This window comes from Protopterus annectens, chromosome 12.part0 (assembly GCF_019279795.1).
Source record: "Protopterus annectens isolate FY-2018-M chromosome 12.part0, PAN1.0, whole genome shotgun sequence".
Lineage (NCBI taxonomy): Eukaryota > Metazoa > Chordata > Ceratodontiformes > Protopteridae > Protopterus > Protopterus annectens.
The window spans coordinates 70,576,894-70,591,141 of NC_056746.1; positions in this window are offsets into that span (position 1 = coordinate 70,576,894).

The window sequence follows — 14,248 nt, forward strand, 5'->3', positions numbered from 1 at the left end:
CATGGGGACTCTATGTTCCATACCAGAGGTATTACCCCTCATTGATAAGATCTGACCATAAATTAATCTCACTGGACATCCATATCCCGTCCCCACCTCCAGCCAAGGAAACCACGGTGAAGAACTTCTCAAAAGCAAACTTCACACTTCTCAAAACCGAGGTGGAATCCTTCAAAGCCCCCGGGCCAGTGGAAAATACGTCCCGAACCGCAGAATCCTTTACAAACGCATTCTATGGACACCTACAGGAATGCATGGATCATGCTATCCCAAATAAAACCAAGACTCACTCCTCCAGAGGCAGGAGACCTGTCTGGTGGACCCCAGCCATAAATAAGCTATATAACAGAAGAAGGAAGCTACTACATGATAGAGCAAAATCCCAAAAAGGGAAGGCATCTCTGATCAGTACTAGCAAGAAACTACGATTCCTCATAAAATCATCTAAGGTCAGCTTCGAAAGAAAATTTGCACAAGACGCTAAAGATAATCACAAGGCCTTCTTTAGTTATGTCAGGAACCTGGGTGGCAACTCCCAGATATGCTCTGAGTTAGTGCAAAATGACAAAAAATACACTGAACCCACAGACATTGCTAACTTCCTGGCAGACAGGTTCAGTGCAAACTTCTCCCCCCCCCCAAAAAGAGCAAACGTCTATCCCAACAAAGTGTAGCCTCCCTGACATCACAGATGCACAGGTGAGAGCTGCCCTCTCCAAAGCAAAAAACAGAGCATCAATGGGACCGGACGGTGTCCCGGGCTGCGTCTTACAAGAACTCCAAGAAGAACTGAACCCTCACATAAAGTCACTGTTCAATCTCAGCCTTACTACAGGATATGTATCCAAGGAATGGCGTACAGCAACAGTAGTCCCACTCCACAAAGATGGTGCCACAACAGTCCCCGGAAACTATTGCACTATAAGCCTGACTAGCCTGGTCTGCAAAGCTATGGAGCGTATCATCATGGAACGCATAAACAAAGACATTGGGAACCTCCAAACACTGGATCCTACCCAATTCGGCTTTGTTAAGGGCAGATCTTGCCTCTTGAACCTGGTCGACTTCTTTGAAACAGGCACCGAGGCCATAGATGGAGGGAAGGTAGTCCACACAGCCTACCTGGACCTCGCAAAAGCCTTCGACACAATACCCCACTCGGGCATCATAAATAAGCTCACCAGCTTAAATATCAACCCCTATGTCACAAGATGGGTTGCAAACTGGCTCAGGGATAGAACCCACATGGTCAGAATTGCAGGTGCCATGTCAGACTCTAAACCAGTTACAAGTGGCATCCCACAAGGCTCAGTCCTGGGACCTCTCTTGTTCGGTATATATTTCTCTGAGGTACAGGCTAACACGGAGGACTATGGCTGACCAAGTTCGCAGATGACTGCAAACTGGGTGCCATAATCGACTCACTGACTGACACAAGCATCCTCCAAAAGGGTCTCACAGAGACGGATAACTGGTGCCAGAGCCATGGCCTAAAGCTAAATGCCAAAAAGTGCATAGTCATCCCCTTTGGAAAAACAAAGTGCCCACAAATTACCACATAGGTGGTAATCCATTAATCTGGAAGAAGTAATTAGGGATTTGGGGACCCAAGTAGATAGCAATCTCTCCTTTAACAATCACGTTGCCAAAGTGGTTAGAAAGACCTTCTATATAGCCCACCTTATCACAAAAGGGTTCACATCTAGATCAAGAGAGGTCATTGTGCCCCTCTACTCATCACTCATCAGGCCCATAATTAAATACAATGCCCCATTTGGGATGTACCTTACCCGACACCTGCAGCAACTGGAAAGACCCCAAAAGTACCTCACCAAGAGGATCAAGGGACTCAAACAGATGCCCTACGCAGTTAGGCTAAAGAAACTCCATCTCTACTCAGTTGCTTACCGCCTACTCAGAGGTGATCTGTGCCTGACGTATAAAGCCATGTCCAACCCAGAATTAATGGACATGCTCCACTTCAGGAAATCTAAATCCCTTAGAGCTACACACTCCAGGGACTTAAACCTCAGCACAAAAATAAATAGGACATGCTGGAGGGACAGATTCATATCCCAGAGGCTCCCCTCACTCTGGAACAAAATCCCAATCCATGTTAGGCAGAGCCCCTCAATGACCCTCTTCAAGAGAAATCTTGACGAGTGGATAGGAGGTCATAGGTTTACCCCTGGGATCTCTTCTGTGTCCCTACTAGACAGAGGCACAGTAAACTAACCTTAAAAGGGCTATCTTCTGTGACCTACTATACAGAGGCACAGTCAACTAATCTAAAAGGGTGGCAAAAGCCAAACACACTCTGGTTAGGCTTATAAATGCCCTAGGGCAGATAGCCTAGTATCAACCTATGAGCCTATGAACCTATACACACACACACACACACACACACAGATATATATATATATATATATATATATATATATATATATATATATATATATATATATGTGGGTCTACTTCTTTTGACCTAACTTTCATTTGCCTGACACTCATTTGCCTGACCCCATTTGACTGAAATTTCATTTGCCTGACACTTCATTTGCCTGACACTTCATTTTACTGACAAGTATTATTAGCTAGAAAATGGAATATGCCCCCTTCCCCACTGTAGTGCGACCCTGAAGTTAGAATATATAGTTAGGGGGGTGTGGGGGGCACAGCCCCTCACAATGGGGGGTATGGGGGTGAAGCCCCCCACTTCATTTCATATGATATTGTTAACTTTTGATGTAATATTGCTTAGTAAAAGAAAAGTAAGTGGGGGGATTCGCCCCCCACACCCCCCCTTGTAGGGGGCTGTGCCCCCCACACCCCCCCTAACTATATATTCTAACTCCAGGGTCGCACTACAGTGGAGAAGGGGGCATATTCCATTTTCTTGCTAATAATACTTGTCAGTCAAATGAAGTGTCAGGCAAATGAATTGTCAGGCAAATGAAATTTCAGTCATTTGGTCTCAGGCAAATGGGTGTCAGGCAAATGGGAGTTAGGTCAAAAGAAGTAGACCCATATATATATACATGTTCAGGGGTTGTGGGTGGGAATTTCCCCCTGCAAAAAAGATATTCCTTCCTCTGCATTTTTAATGTTTTTTTTTTCAGTGTGTTGATACCTGGTCTTACAACTACTTATGTTTCATTAGAGAGCCCTAAATTGTTCTCGTTCACAGCCCATCTTTAGTCACTTAACTTGGTTACTCAGACAAAAATCTCTATTAGGTTTCTAAAACCATGCATCATATATTGTGCAAAAGTCCATTTATCATATACAGCATATCATTATAGTAATTTAACCTTTCATCGTTATACAAGGTCCTATGACAGCAAAATGTTAAGGTATTAGAATAAAATGTTGTACATTATTAAATGATGTTAGAATGAAATGTTGTACATTATTAAATTACTTTTGTTTATAATATGTTGTTCAGTGAGTTGAACATTGCTAAGTGCTGCAGGTTAGATATGAATGACATGGCAAGTCCATGTTGCCCTGAGTCCTGTGCTGTGATAAAGATTTCTGTAGTGTTTGCTGTCTAAAAGAGTATAGGCTAATAGCTTTAGTATTGTTCCCCACCGTCCCTCCCAGGTTGTGTCTTGTTGTTATACTTGGTGGCTTTGCAGTTGCTTGCCCCTACTGTAAATTTGATCTGGGACACTGTGTTCTGACTGTGCTTCTCAAACATTTTAGAAATATAGAGTATGTTTTAGTGCATTTATTAAAACTGTATTTGCCTTAATATTGCTACAACTCAAGTGCTCTAGGTTACACTGCATCTGAATTGTTTGTGTGTTTTAGTTGCTTTTCTGTATATATAGACTTTTCTGTATATGTAGAGTAGCTACTTATTCTACTGTATTACTGTCTCTTAAATCGTTTTTCAGTTGTGCACTTGCCTTGCTTCATTTAAAAAGTTTTAAATTGCTAGTTTTGTAGAGTTTTAATTGCATTCACTGTTTAGGGCTACACACTCAAGTGTGTTAGCCTTTTCTGTGTTTACTGTATTATTGCATTGTTTAGCCTGTTTTAACAAAAAAAAAAATACTATCATGTTTGCTCGTTTCCCACCTTTCCTAGCTAGTATAGTCCAGATCCTAGGCTTTGCTGGCCTCAGGACTTTTATTTTCTGTGTTCAGAGCTATCCAGACCTTGCTGTGGTAGTGGGAAGTCCTACTGCTTACCAGTGGGAGTGGTGAGCATTGTACTGCCTATCTAACACTAGAGGAGTTGTTTCCAGCTCAGAAATTGTAATTTTATCAGCCTTTTTGGGCTGATTTCTATCCCTTTCAACTTTCTGGCTTAAAAATGCACGTGTTTGAGCATTTTTTGCATCATACAGCACCGCTGGGCTACGGTTAAACTATTACAGGTGCCAGAAAGTCTGCTCTTCAAATTTTCCCTTAAAACTAGTTGGTTTCCCAGTAGTAGCACTAAAATCTGAACCCCTGTGACTAGCACTTGCTCTAGAACCTGCTGGAAAGCACTAGGAAGCCTTAAACTGATAGAAGCACTCAACTCTCCTTGTCAATAAGGATAAATTAATTGTAGGCACTAAACAGCCTATAATTGCAAAGTACCTTGCAAAGGTAAGGGAAAACAGCTCTTGTACTTTACAAAAAAAGCACCTAAACAGGCCTGTCCAAAGGTCAGCTTCTGGTGATTTCTCCTGTCCACCTGCTGAATCTGGGCATACTGGGGCAATGCAGCAACTGCCTCATGTACACAAACAACCCTCTTTACCTACCACCCAACACTACAATCTGTGAGAGATGCACTTACATAACCAAACTGGAAGCAAAGCTCTCGTCAGCCAAGATTGTGCTAGACAGTCAAGAGGAGAAGGTTAACACCTGCACTACACCTCAAGCAACTCATAGCCCTTCAAAACCCACACCATCAACACCCACACATAGCAACACTAAATCCACATATGCGGAGGCCTTTAACATTAACCTGCCCAAGCAACAAGGACATCCAAAGCTGAAATGCAAACAAACACCAGTCACAACCAAAGTGACACATAGTTCACAACACCAGTGTGCCACCCAAAAACAGCCCCCAAGGCAAGACAATGTATCCAACACTTTAGTCATAAGTGACTCTATAGTCAAGTACACTGATGTCCCACTCACCAGGCTGAACAAGGAGAAAATTACAATTATCTGCCTGTTGGGTGCTAGGATCTGGCACATAATGCATGCACTCAAGTCACTCCATAACAAGTACAAATATGACTCTGTCATTGTCCATGTTGGAGTGAATGACTTGAGACGTACCTCCCTAGGCTACCTAAAAAGAGACATGGAAGAGCTCTCAGATTATGCCGCTCAGGCAGTTATGACCCTAGCCCTGAGTAGCATCCTGCCTTCGCCCAGAATGATACCACAGTATAAGGACAAAATGATTGACTTCAACAATTGGCTAAGCTTCTGGTGTCATTCAAAGGGGATCCAGTATCTGTCTGCCTGGGAAGACATGATCGACAAACCATGATGCTGTGCCAGAGATAGTCTGCACCTGTCACCCCTGGGATTCAGTTTACTGGCTAAAGCTCTTGCCACCCCTACAGTGACTTTTTTAGGCAAGGTTTAAAGGACAAAACCACCACCATAACAGATACAAGTATGCAAAATCTGTAGGTAATGCTACTCAATGCTAGAAGTCTAAACTTCAAAATGCACTCTCGAGGCACTCCTAAAAATGGAGAACATCAATATCTGTGCAGTAACTGAGACCTGCTTCAAGACTCCAGAGAGCACCCTGCAATACCAGGCTACAACTCTTACCACACTTTTAGGCCACCAAACCATGACCGAAACACTAAAGGAGGAGGAGTGTCCATATTCACCAAGGATATTCACACCTCCAGGCTAGTTGCCCAACACAATGCATCTGAAATTCTCCAGTTGCAGCTAACACAAGGTAAGACTGCATTCCAAATTGTAGCTTGCTACAGATCCCCCACCATGCCCCAACATTCTCACTACACCTTTCTAAACATACTGGAAAATATTAAGATACAACCAAACACCCTAATACTGGGTGATTTCAACTACCCTGCCATTAACTGGGAAAACTACTCGGGTACCAACACCTTTTCCCAATGGTTCTTGGAATTCATAAATGTCAATGCCCTGGATCAACTAATCCATTGCCCCACCAGGGGATCCAATATCCTAGACCTGGTCATTACCAACATGGGATATAGATCCTCCACACCAGTGGTCACCCCCTCATTGGTCAAGTCTGACCATAAGCAAATCACCCTTGACATCCACATCCCACCACCACTTCCCAGTAAGGAAACCTCTGTAAAAAATCTCCAAAACCAACTTCATGCTACTCAAGTCAGAAGTAACAAACTTCATGACACCCATGCAGATGAGATCTGAAAGTTTGACTGCTGAATCCTACATTAAGGCACTGTATGAACACATCCACTCGTGCATGAATTGTGCCATCCAAAATAAAGCCAAGACTCTCTCCTCCAAACAAGGAAGCCAATCTGGTGGTCCCCTGCCATAAATAAACTATACAACAGAAGGAAGAAACTGTTGCAGAAAAGAGGAAAATCCCAGATGCAAAAAATTCCCTTACCAGCCTCAGTAAGAAGCTGAGAACCCTCATAAAATTCTCCAAAGCTACTTACGAAAATAAAATTGCCAAAGATTCCAAAGACAACCACAAGGCATTCTATAGTTATGTCAAGAATCTAAATGGCAATTCTCAGATCTACTCTGAGCTACAACAGAATGGCATTAAATATACTGATTCCAAGAATATTGCTAATATCCTGGCAGATCGATTTAGTGCCAACTTCACCCCCTCTCACTCCCTAAAGGGCCCATCTCAATACCAAAAGATTGCCAAATTCTGGTAATCATGGCCACACAGGTAGAACTTGCACTCTCCAAAGCTAAGAATACAGCATCCACGGGACCAGATGACATCCCGGGCTGTGTACTACATGAACTACAAAATGAACTGGCACCTCACCTAGGTGTCATGTTTAATCATAGCCTCACTTCAGGCTTTGTGCCCACTGAGTGGCGCACAGCTACAGTTATTCCACACCACATGGGGGGATCCACCTTGGATCCTGGGAACTACCATCCCATCAGTCTTATGAGCCTGATCTGCAAGGGCATGGAACGCATTATCATGGAACTTATAAACAAAGACATTGGCAACTTTCAAACACTGGACCCCACCCAGTTTGGGTTTGTGATGGGCCGATCTTGTCTCCTGAACCTGACTGACTTCTTTAAATCAGTCTCCAAAGACTTGGATGAGGGTAAGGCAGTCCACACAGCCTATCTGGACCTTGCCAAGGCATTTAACACTATCCCCCACTCTGGAATCATAGATAAACTTGCTAAGCTTGGCATAAATCCCTACATCACTCGATGGGTTGCTAACTGGCTTACTGACAGAGCTCAGACTGTAAAAGTAGCCATCTCCAAATCCAGCTCCAGACAAGTGACAAGTGGAGTACTTCAGGGTTTAATCCTGGGACCATTCTTGTTTGGCATCTACTTCTCTGAAGTATAGGCCAACACTAATGGATTCTGGCTAACAAAGTTCGTAAATGACTGCAAACTGGGAGCCATTATTGAGTCCCCAAATGATATGGATATTCTACAAAAGGGCCTTATAGAAACAGATGCTTGGTGCAAGAGCCATGGGCTCAAGGTTAATGCCAAGAAATGTATAGTTATCCCCTTTGGGAAAAACCATGTACCCATGAATTACCACATAGCTGGCAGTACACTAAACACCAAAAGTGTGATGAGCGACTTAGGGACACAGGTGGACAGTGGTCGCACCTTCGATAACCACATCGCCACAACAGTCAGGAAATCCTTCTATGTGGCACACCTCATCACTAAGGGCTTTTCATCCAGAAAAAAGGAGGTAATTGTCCCACTGTACTCATTCCTCATTAGACCCATTATAGAGTACAACACCTCATTTGGTATGTACCTCACAAGACATCTGCAACAGCTGGAAAGGCCACAGAAATACCTCACTAAAAGAATCACAAGCATAAAGCAGATGCCCTATGCTGACCGTCTAAAACCTCCAGCTATACTCTGTGACATATCGTCTACTCAGAGGTGATCTCTGCTTAACATACAAGGCAATGTCAAACCCTGAGCTGTTGGACATGCTCCTCTTAAAGAAATCCCAATCCCTCAGAGCCATATGCTCCAGGGATCTAAACCTTGTCATCACAATGAACAAAACATGCTGGAGGGATAGGTTTCTGACCCAGAGACTCCCCATACTCTGGAATAGACTGCCCATACATGTCAAGCAGAGCGCCTCCTTGGCCCTTTTTAAAAGGAACCTTGACGATTGGATGGGAGATAGGAAATTCACCCCGGGGATCATGTCAGTCACCTCGCTAGACAGGCATCCAGGAAAGTAAATATTGTGGGAAGAAATATCCAGGAAATTGTTATGGCTAGGCTTTTATAGGCCCTAGGGCCGATAGCCTAGTACCAACCTATGAACCAGCTTTCTGATGTTATACAGTTCTTTCTTTTAGTGATAATAACAACATCTTTTTACTCAAGGATGCCCAGTCTTGAAATACAATCACTCTTTCTACTTACTGTTAAACACAACTTCTTCTGTGATGCTATCTTGATATATTGATGTGGTTTAGAAATGTTTTCCTATACAAGTTCATCAGTCTAAGATGAAAACATGAATGAGATGATGGCTGAGAAAATACACTTGGACACACACAGCAAAATGGTATATGTTGACAATTGAGGATATGCCCTCAAGCAGAGGTAAAGGGGGAAAATACAAAGTTAATAGTGACAGAAAGTAGTAATGAGCATCTTTTATCCATAATATGTTTGCATGATTCCATGTTGCTGTTTTAGTCCTTAACTTTGTTCTTTAGACACTACTTTAAGGAATATGCTAGAGTTCCATTTCTGTATTCACAGTAAAAAAAATGAGTATATTTTAGCAAGTTGGCATTGATAATGTTATCTTTAGTTAATGGCTGTACTTTACCTAACAAAAAAAAAATCCATGGCATGCAATTATTCCTGTCATTACCATTGTGATATCTCACTGGTCCCTCACTAGAATTAACATGCAATGCATTTTATCACTAACTCAGGCTCAATGCTAACAGATATCCATTCAAATGTAAAGTTTAGCACCTACAGCTGAAAATCACATGCATTCATCATTATGAAGCATCTCTCATATATAATTTGATATTAGGCCGAATATTACTAAGTTTGATATAAAGTTACATGGCAGAGCTATAAAATGTTCATATATATGTTATTCAAAAAGAAAGTCTGTATCCCTACATATGCACCATCTTTGCTACTGGGAGTACTTGTGAAGTAATAACGCATGTATTGATATATGCAGAGATGAACATTTATACAGGTATTGTATCATACAGACACTAGCAATTCAACATTGGCTTAAAAATGCCTACAGCTATCTAGGAGGTAGCTGCACAACTGCAGAGAAAAGTGCGTTAAAAATGCCTACAGCTATCTAGGAGGTAGCTGCACAACTGCAGAGAAAAGTGCATTAAAAATGCCTACAGCTATCTAGGAGGTAGCTGCACAACTGCAGAGAAAAGTGCGTTAAAAATGCCTACAGCTATCTAGGAGGTAGCTGCACAACTGCAGAGAAAAGTGCGCCAGGATGAAAGCTCTCATATCGCTATGCATGGTTCAAATTTTGCAAACGGTAGTGATGTACAATGTGTTACTAGGGTAACATAGAGTGGGGTGTGCTAGAACAACATGGGTGAAGAATATGGTGCACTTCTGTTACCATTTCATTGCACTAGTTAAGGACTTTCCTGAAATGATTATTTTGACCATTGCTTTGAACGGACTGTTGTGTCATTACAAACTGCTGCAGAAGCAGCAGAATTGTATTATGATATAGCAAACATTTTTAATGTAAGAGTTGTCATCTGGGTTGTCTGGATTCAGTGTTTATTTTAAAGGTTGTACTGTTCTATATCAGTAGGCACAACATAACGAGCACAGTGAATACTGCAACATCCCCATTTGCAGACTGCTGTCACTGCCTGATATACTTAACATTTGTTTTGCAAATATTATACTAAGACTTTAGACATTGGGCAATGGACTACTGAAGAATGAGCATACCCTATGTCATGTCATACTCATTAAAATGTTGAAAGCATTCAGCATCAGTTATGCTCTTTTCCTTGATCAATTTACCTAAGAGGAAAAAATTAAATTATAAACCAGCAGATGCTACAGAGTTATGCTGGTAAGAAAAAGTAGCTACATTAAAGAAGAACATTAGTGATTGGTTGTGAAAAGGAACTTGACAGGTCATGCTAAATTTGCAAGCCCTCCTCCACGGTGGTAATAAAGAACTCCTACATGTCATTTATCAATTATTACAACAATTATTACAGTTGTAATATCTACAGATACACATAGGGTATTGCACACATTTATCAAATTCTGACAGCATTCACTTCTATACCATGGGACTTCCTAGAGCAGAACTTGTAGGAAAAAATTTGAAAGTAAAGAAAATCTACTATTATTATAGTTTTTCCTCATCCTGTTTATTATGAATGATCTTATTTATATCTGATTTAAAGCATTTCTGCTTGTAGAAGACTGTCATTTTAAAAACATATTTTAGAGAAACATAGAGAACTACTTGCTTTCTTAAACTTTAATACAACAGAATTTAAAAAGTATAAAAATGTTATAAAACCTGGTACGGCAGTGTACTGTCAGCTAGCTAGCAACTGAGCTAGCCACAGGCTTGAATTTCATTGCTTCATTCCTCCTAATGATTTTTTGGTGGCATAACCTCAGGGAAAGTGAATAATCTTCATGATAAATATGTGCAAATTGTAGTGGCAGTGAAACAAATGCAAAAGAATGCTAAAACATATGTACACGGTTATATTGTACAAACCGAACACTCATTCTCAGACAAGCAAATGGAATTGAGATATATCTTTTTCTTAATTCATGGGTGACAGAGTTATGCAAGAAATTATTTCCATTCACTAAGAAGTTATACAGAAGACTTGCTGTTCTAAAAGTGCTACATCTCTAGACACTGCACTATATTAAAGGCTTTCCACTTGTCCCTAGGCATAAACTGCAGGCAACTGTGAACTGCTTTCCTTCATGTAAGGGCCTCTCAACCTCTGTCCTTACTCTTTCTCAACTACTAACATCTTTTAACTAAACCTCCCCCACCCTGCCCTGACCTGGCTGTCATTACCCAACAGCATTTGCAACCTGACATATCAGCATGTAAAATTGTAAAATGTGCATTTTTTCATAATTACTGTAATAATCCACTGCCAAACATTAGCGGTGTGGCGACCCCTAACCGGGAAGGCCAAAAGACATTAGTTAAGTTGCAACACCAAATTAATTGCTACTGCACAGTGTTTGTTATATATTTTTTCTTTCTGCAGTGTTTTTAATATCTACAGCTTATTGCTTCTTTGTTCCACTTTTTCTTCTTTGTGAGTTATTTTATCTGGTCATGACATGAAAACGGTCAGTTGTGATTAATATACTACCAAGAGAAAGAAATGTGTGAAAAAAAAAACAAAACAAAAAAAGCTAGTTTTGGAAATGCATGCCATGATTATTGACTGCTATACTATTTATTTAGTGGAGCTCATAAACAAAGACATTGGTAACCTCCAAACTCTGGATCCCACCCAGTTCGGGTTTGTGAAAGGCAGATCATGCCTCCTGAACCTTATCGACTTTTTTGAGGCAGTCACCAAAGCCGTAGATGAGGGTTAGGTGGTTCACACAGCCTATCTTGACCTCGCCAAGTCTTTCAACACCATCCCCCATTCTGGAATTCTAGCTAAACTCACTAAACTAGGTATAAATCCCTACGTCACAAGATGGGTTGCCAACTGGTTCACTGACAGAACCCACACTGTGAAAGTTGCAGACTCCAAATCTGACCTCAAAGCAGTGACAAGTGGAGTACCACAGGGTTCCATTCTGGGACCTCTCCTGTTTGGTATCTACTTCTCTGAAGTGCAGGCTAAAACAGAAGGCCTCTGGCTAATGAAGTTCGCAGATGACTGCAAACAAGGAGCCATAGTCAAGTCCCCAAATTATGTGGACATCCTACAGAAGGGCCTCGCTGAGACAGATGCCTGGTGTCAGAGCCATAGCCTCAAGCTCAATGCCAAAAAGTACAGTGTCATCCACTTTGGTAAAAACTCTGTACCCATGAACTACCACATAGGCAGCAATCTACTTAACACCGAATGTGTGATAAGAGACCTTGGGACCCAGGTAGACAGTAGTCTCTCCTTTGATAGTCACATCTCCACAGTAGTCAGGAAGTCCTTCTACATGGCACACCTCATCATAAAAGGGTTCTCATCTAGGAAAAAAGAGGTCATTGTTCCCCTCTACACTCATTAGACCCATTATAGAGTACAATGCCCCTTTTGGAATGTACCTCACAAGACATCTGCAGCAGCTGGAAAGGCCACAGAAGTACCTCACAAAGAGGATTACTGGCCTCAAAATAATGACCTACAGTGACCACCTCAAAAAACTCCAGCTTTACTCCGTAGCATATCGCCTACTCCGAGGTGATCTCTGCCTAACATATAAAGCTATGTCAGACCCAGAGCTGTTGGATATGCTACACCTAAAGAAATCCCAATTCATCCGAGCTACACGCTCTAGGGACCTAAACCTTGTCACCACAATACACAGGACATGCTGGAGGGATAGATTCCTGTCCCAGAGACTTCCCATACTCTGGAACAGGCTACCCATCTATGTCAAACAAAGTTCTTCATTAGCACTCTTCAAGAAAAATTTTGATGAGTGGATGGGAAATAGGAAATACACCCCGGGGATCACTTCTGTGTCTCTGCTTGACAGTGGCACAGGAAAATAACTTTCTTGGGTGGCGTAAGCCAGGGAACCTTGTTGGCTAGGCTTACATGGGTCCTTGGGCCGATAGCCTAGTACCTACCTATGAACCTATGAACCTATGAGTTCATGTATCATCATTCACAAACTCACTGATCATGAATGGGTTAATCTATGTGATGTCACAGTTGTGGTTCGGTCACACAAGCCCTAAATATCAGATCTACTATAGCTCAAGTTTAGTGCATAGCTCAGTACTGTCAGCAGATGAAATGACAGCACTGTCAGAATGACAAAGATAGAGAGAGAGGAAGTGTGAGAGGAGGGCAGTATATGTTAACCTTCAGCAAGTGGAATAACAGCATTGTCAGAATGACAAGGATAGAGACAGAGAAAGTGTGAGAAGATGGCAGTATATGTTAGTCTTCAGCCAATGAAACGCCAGCATCACAAAAGACAAAGAAAGGTATGAAAATGAATCACAGGAGATGACAGTGCATATAAAACCTGCAAAGTTATACACTGTACAAATGCTGTTTCACCATTCATATGTGGCGCGCAAAGGCTATATTTGTATGATATGTCACACCTTTGATAAAGCTGAAGAAATTATATTCAAAATCATTAGTGATTGTTTTATAAAGTTCTAAATATAGTTTTCAGAATGAAAGCTGAATCTGAGCTCTTATACTTGGGTTTTCATGACAGCAGATTTGTCTTGCTCTCTTTCCACAACTACTACAGAATCTCAGATACTTAGATTTGTAGATGTTATTCATCAGTACTTTAAATTTTAACTGTCTTGGGCAGTCACATAACTCAAAATTTCACACTCACTCTTATTTGAGTATCCATGCACCATTGCATTGGTTTTATTGCCTTTAATTTATTATCACTGATGTCCAGTGTTCTTTTTTTTTGGTGGGGCACATTTTTCCATATCTGTATTTTTATCTATATATTAACAGTTTTTACATGAGACAGAGTTTTGTCTTTCTATTATGACAGTTCTGCTTTTCTCAAGGTTATGACTGAATGATTGAAGCAGTCCACCCATCCAGATAACAAACGGAAATAAATGAAATGGGCTTCTTTGTGTTTGACATGACAGGGCATGCCAAAGGTTCTACACCACTCAGTGACACTTTCACCACTGCCTACCTTTGTTGGTGCATTTGTCCTGTTCTGTATCCAGTTAGATCACATAGCTTCCAACATGACTTGTTACAGCTTATGAATTCATTCATGAAATGTGATACACACAAAAGCAACAATGTACCAAATACACCAAAAGAAATGTTTCAGGTCTGGAA